The sequence below is a fragment of the Austrofundulus limnaeus genome, unplaced genomic scaffold (genome assembly GCF_001266775.1).
Source record: "Austrofundulus limnaeus strain Quisiro unplaced genomic scaffold, Austrofundulus_limnaeus-1.0 Scaffold223, whole genome shotgun sequence".
Lineage (NCBI taxonomy): Eukaryota > Metazoa > Chordata > Actinopteri > Cyprinodontiformes > Rivulidae > Austrofundulus > Austrofundulus limnaeus.
In genome coordinates, this window is record NW_013952625.1 from 74,360 (window position 1) to 80,449 (window position 6,090).

At 39.7% G+C, this 6,090-nt stretch overlaps 1 protein-coding gene across 1 annotated transcript in view; it reads left to right on the top strand.

Annotated features, from left to right (window-relative positions):
• Positions 1-613: 613 nt before the first annotated feature.
• The window catches only part of hdlbpb (high density lipoprotein binding protein b), a gene marked incomplete in the record, with an annotated part of 27,562 nt that continues 22,085 nt past the window's right edge, over positions 614-6,090 (top strand). The window contains 2 exon segments of the mRNA XM_014019499.1: positions 614-696; positions 4,715-4,794.

The window sequence follows — 6,090 nt, forward strand, 5'->3', positions numbered from 1 at the left end:
ATCCTGAATATCTTATGTTATTATTATATCAGTAATATTAATTTTTCGCTGCATTTGTAGGCTGAGTGAAACTCTCCTGAGGAGCGAGGCCATTATGAATGAGAAGTAGACCCGGTCAAATGGATGAACACGAGACGCAATAACAACTAAAAACCTCACGCGCTGTTTCGCTGATCAATAATCCGTCAGAATCATACGTTTCAGTGTATCACCAGTAAATAAACGTTGTTTGTGAAAATGGAGACGAAAATAACCCGAAACTAGTTCACACGGAAACGATTGTTGCGCAAAGATACTGCGGCATTTGCTTTATACCCCGTAGCCGCAGTGCATTTTTGTATCACTCCGTTGGTGTTGTGCTGAAAAGAAGCAACCCCGTTGGGTGAGGTGCATTTTAATACGCCCGCTTTCAGTACAAACTGCACAAAGTCGAAGGTGAAAATGTGACTTCTGGTTTTCACCGTATTTAAGGACACGTTTATTAAAAACGTTTATAATATTATTCGCAAAATTTGCGCTTTTTATGAATGAAACAGCTTTCTATGTGTCCATTTTCCCGGGACGCTGGTTCGTTTCGCTCTAGRGGTACATTTTTCGGCACAACACGAACAGAGGAAGCGCTCCTAAACCAATCACATCTGTGTTTACACCGTCACCTGTCAAACGCACACCCTCTGCTACAATTCTCTCTGAAAGGTAGGATTTGTTCTATTTGTGATAAAATTACGTTTAACATGCAAAATGCAAATGTAAACCGAACAAATGGAGTCAGAGTTTAGTAACAGAAGTGATAAAAGCGGGCGGTTTATTTAAGGAGAAGGAGCTAGGGGACAGAGCGAGGTTAGCGCCCCCGGAGCTAACGAGCTGGGTTATCTGTCCGCCAGGCTTGTTTTTTTAGCCGATTATCAGAAAGTCCTTGCTCCTAATCATCCCTCGCTGAGGTCGCAGCGCCGCGACGTGTGTTAGCATAGCGAAGCAGGCTAACTGATGTTAAAAACCCTCAGTGTGTGTGTTAGCTGACGGTTAGCAAAGGTTAGCCGAGATGCTAACTGGACAACCATGCAGCGCGTCGTTCATCTGTGCTGCTTGGACTGTTTACTTCAAGCTGCTGCTCTTTGTTTCCCATCTTTTCTAGTTAATTTGCACGCTTTTTATTTACCCAAATAAAAGCAACCCATAATATTAAATGAGTCTAATAGATGTAGCTTGTAATGACACTATTAAAACGGGAAGAAACCCATTAAATTGAAAAAAAAAAAAAAAACGCTACCTATTGTTGTTTGTAACCTAAAATAATTGTAAATATGCAGTGAGCTGAATTCACATTGTGATTTTGGGATTATAAATCAAGAAAATGTTCTGTTATTTATAGTTTTATTTTAGATTATTTAAACCTCAGTTCTGAAAAGGTTGGGGTGATGTGTAAAATGCAATATGAACAATATGCAAATATTTTAATAATTATTATTTATATTAGCAATGAAACATATTAAATATATTAATTGCTGAAATTAATGATTTGCACTTTTCTTTGGAAGAAATGAAGTAATGTTGAAGCAGAAACAGGTTTTAACAATCACAAAGCTTTTATGATGTGATTTATTTCTATGAAAAGTGGTTTATGACCACACGTTTTTTCCTACAAAGAATAAAAACAAAGTATTAGTTTTACTGAAATCKTTTTATGTTTGACAAAACCACAAGCTGTCTCTTTTGTGTTTTCCCTTTTTAACACACAAAAATCAAGCTGTTTTTTTAAACAGGTTTAAACAGAAGGAAGAACAAATAAAAATAAACTTTTGCAGACATTTAATCTCAGAAGGAATTTGTTGCGATGCCTTCACCTGGCAAAACTTTGAGGTAGTGACAATAAATATAAAATAAACCAGCTGAATGTACATAGTTGTAGTGAATTAATATTTATTTGGTGTTTTTTACTGAGAACATTTTCAAACACTGGAAACCCTCTCAGGTGTAGCGACAACAATATGGTGAATCAGTAATAGGACATGGAATTAAGAAACAAGTATAAAGCAGTGGATGTTGGTAATATAGTTGATATAGATTCAGAAAATCCTGTTTCAATTCTACTCCATGTTTAGAACAGATATTGTGTTACTGCTTTATTTTCAGATATTTTATTTCTCACAAATGTTAATATATAACAAAAAGAAAAAATTGTATAGGTCTTCTGGACGGGTTCTTCTCTAATGAAACGTTTCGTCTCTCCTCCAAGAGACTTCTTCAGTCTGAGAGTTTCAGGCAAAATTCAGGCTTTWAAGCCCTGCYTCCRTGTGACTGATACTCACATCACATGGCTATYGTTGACACCTAATTAACACYTATTGTTAACAGGGGGTGGAGTGATACTGGCAATAGCCGCGCTGTAGGAGGGGGACAACTGAAAACGGAGGCCTCCACCTCTGTTTAATGATGGACGGTCTTTCTTCACAAAAATGGCTTCTTTTACTCCTCTCTCAAACCAACGTTCCTCTCTATCAAGAATGAGATCATCCTCATGTCTGAAAGAGTGACCGCTGGCCTGTAAATGAGTGAAAACTGCAGAGTTCTGGCCATTAGATGTAGCTCGTCTGTGTTGGGACATTCTTTTGAACAGTGGCTGCTTTGTTTCCCCGATGTATAACTGGTCGCAGTCCTCCTGGCACTTAACAGCATATACAACATTGCTCTGTTTGTGCCGGGGCACCGGATCTTTGGGGTGAACCAGCCTTTGCCGTAATGTGTTTTGGGGTTTGAAAGCCACTGGGACATCATGTTTAGAAAATAAACGTCTCAGTTTCTCCGAAACACCCGCAACATACGGAATAACCACTGGTTTGGGTCTGGTTTTGGAGTCTTCATTTTCACCTGAAGGTTGCATGGAATCCTGTCTGTGTTTCTTGTCTGCTTTCAGGAAAGCCCAGTCAKGATAACCACACTGCTCCAGGGCCTGTCGTGTGTGTGATTTCTCTTTCTCCCTGGCTCTGTGTTTGTAGGGACAGGTATCCCTACAAACACAGGCCTCCGTTTTCAGTTGTTCCCCTCCTACAGTGCTGCTATTGCCAGTATCACTCCACCCCTGTTAACAATAGGTGTTAATTAGGTGTCAACGATAGCCATGTGATGTGAGTATCAGTCACATGGAGGCAGGGCTTAAAAGCCTGAATTTGCCTGAAACTCTCAGACTGAAGAAGTCTCTTGGAGGAGAGACGAAACGTTTCATTAGAGAAGAACCCGTCCAGAAGACCTATACAATTTTTTTCTTTTTGATTTTTTACCTGGATTACTGAGATGCATCAGGACGTTAATATTTAACATTTCTGCTTATATGGGCAAGAAAAAAAATATTCACATGATCTCTAATGACTTGTATGTGTATTACTTCTTATTATGATATTGATTTTCAAATTTAAACATTTTTTATTGATAYCAAAGGGAGATGTAGTAGTAAGTGATTTAACTAAAGAGTATTTTAACTAACTAAAGAGAGATTGCAGCATTTAAAGCAATATCAAATGAAATTGAATTGTGAGGTCTTTAACAACACCCAGCTCTAGAGACAAACTGTTAGAACTAGGATCAGATCGTTTTCTGTGTTTGGTTGTTTCTGCAGTTTATCAGACGTACGTCAGAGTCTTTGGAGATTATTGTTGAGTTTAAGGATGAAGAGCACCTACAGAAACTTTTAACTCTGATCATAACAGAAAGCTGTCGCATCCATTCAGGTCTCTTGTGACCGTCTGTCCACAAACTGTCACATTTTGTCCTTTTGTCTGTCTTGAWGACATCAAAGTCTGTGTCTTTTCAGCAGTTGCTATCTCATAGATGCATTTGTTTTAAAATGGCAGCAGTGGAACTAGCCATTAACCCATCAGTCTTGTCAGAATTGACCTATATTTCTCCAAACTGAGGCATTTACTACAAAATCCTCCTTAAGGCTTTTTAGGTAGGATTTTGAAAGAAGGCGTCAACACCTTTAGGCTAGCCACCCCAAYTTATAAAGCTTATGGAAGTTTTCGAAATTTATTTAGGGAATTAAAAGTTGTGGACGGACATACGCTGTTTATGAAATTTATACAGTGGAAATAAAACTGTAAAATTTTGGCAAACCTGAAGATCAGGATGAGGGCGTTCAGAGGCGTTGGTCAGTGCATCCTTACATCGCCCCTCCAGCTAAATGCCTGCAACTACCCCCGATGTCTTAAAGGAGTCCTGTTTGGTGTCTGTTACACTGTGTCTTTGTCTCACTCAACTGAAGCAACTTGCAGTAAAGTGGTTGTAAAAGTTGGATCATTGGCTGTGTCCAAAACGACAGGACGGGTCCTCCGGAGGACCCGTCCTGCCGTTTTGGACACAGCCATTGTCCTAAGKGATTTGCAGGTTTGAAGTGTCCTGCACTCAGAGTAAACAAACAAACAAAACCTAAAAATAAAAGAAATCTGAGGGTGTTAGATTTTCTGTTGCAGTGCAGTATTTTGTACTGTCCCCCTCACACCCCMCTTAAATTTCCTGAGCTAGAAATTGTTTAATCGCAGACAGCTTAGGAGGAAGAAGGATGGTGGAGGGGGTAAAAAAAAGTAGGATTGTGAATCATWTCCAGACAATGTAAGGTGCAGTGCAGTGTGGGTGTTTACAACRTTAAGCCAGCCTTCGCGCCGGAGCTCTATTTGATATACCGTGTTCACTTTCACTGTCTTTGTTGTTCGCCTCCCAGGAGCTGAAACACACACTCACACTGAAGCGCCTACGGTAGCCGCTAACTGGACGGACTCTCTGGCTATCGACCTTTTGCAGGTGAGTTTGGGCTCATTTGTGTGGAGCGAGGAGAACTGAGCACCTCTGACTGATCCCTCTTTTTTTTCTTCTTTAAAAGAACAGCTTTGCCTTTTTGTTTCTGCACCTTTGAGATGCCCTTTTTATTGTTTTAAGTTTGGGTTAACTGCAAAAAAAAAAAAAAAAAAGCTTTTTCCAGATCTGAATTTCACTGTGAGGAGAGCAGAGCTCGGCGGTCAAGACTTTTTTAAATCTCAGCGCTTCAGGTTGCATAAAAAAAAATCTACAAGGCGACTTTGCTCCCTGTGGCGACCCCTGCAGAAAGGGAGCAGCCAAAAGAAAAACAACAAAAACAGAGCAGTTTCATCGGAATGTGTTTTGCTGGAACGTGTCGTAATAAAGCAAAGATACAAAGTCACTCTTGTGTGTGCAAGAATTATGATCCAGCAGAAAACAATAAAGAAACCTCAAAACTAAATGTGCGATGAAGAAAACAATGAGCTCCAGCCAGCTCTGGATTTCTTTTGGCTCTAGAAAACACAAAAACAAGTAAAAAAAATGTAAGATTAAAGCAGACATATCATGAAAAATCAACTTTTTTTAGCTGTTAAATGCATTTTGTTGAGAACCTGGAGTCTATGGGAGTTCAGAAAACTTGAATACAGTCTCCTGGTGCTGCGTAGATGTCTTTATATTCTGAGTCATACTTTTCAGCCCGTTCAGTTTTCTTTATTTTCTGACATTTTCTGAACTATTGTGTCAAATTATTTGCAACAGAACTTATAAGGCTGGACTCACCAAATACTTCTGTCTTCATTCTCGTCTAGCTCTGGGTCAGATGGACAAGCCTTCCCTTGTTGACATACAAAGTTTCTGCGCAGCTATATAGTCGTAAACCCCTCTATCAAGCTAGAATGGGCCGGTCTGGGAGCTGGAGGGGGGAGCGGGGTGTGAAGCATCTTGTTTGGCTTTAAAGAGACAGCCTCAAAGCGAGTTTACCTGAGACACACCTCAGAAAATAGTTGAAAGAGGGGCTTGTGGAGCTACAATAATGAGGAATTCAGACCAAAGCTTTGTAGTTCAACTTTACATAGACCCAACTTAATGATTTAAATGTGAAAAAAGAAGGATTTATATGCATCATATGTCTCCTTTAATATAATGAATTATAATCTGTAAATCAGAAAGCCGGTGCAGTCGGTGAGGATCTGCAGACTTTGCATCCTGTTATAATTGCAGAATGCATGCAAGGATGGTGTATCAGAAGAATGTCAGCGGCAGTTGTTTTTAGCTTCAGACACACTTCTGGTGTTGTGA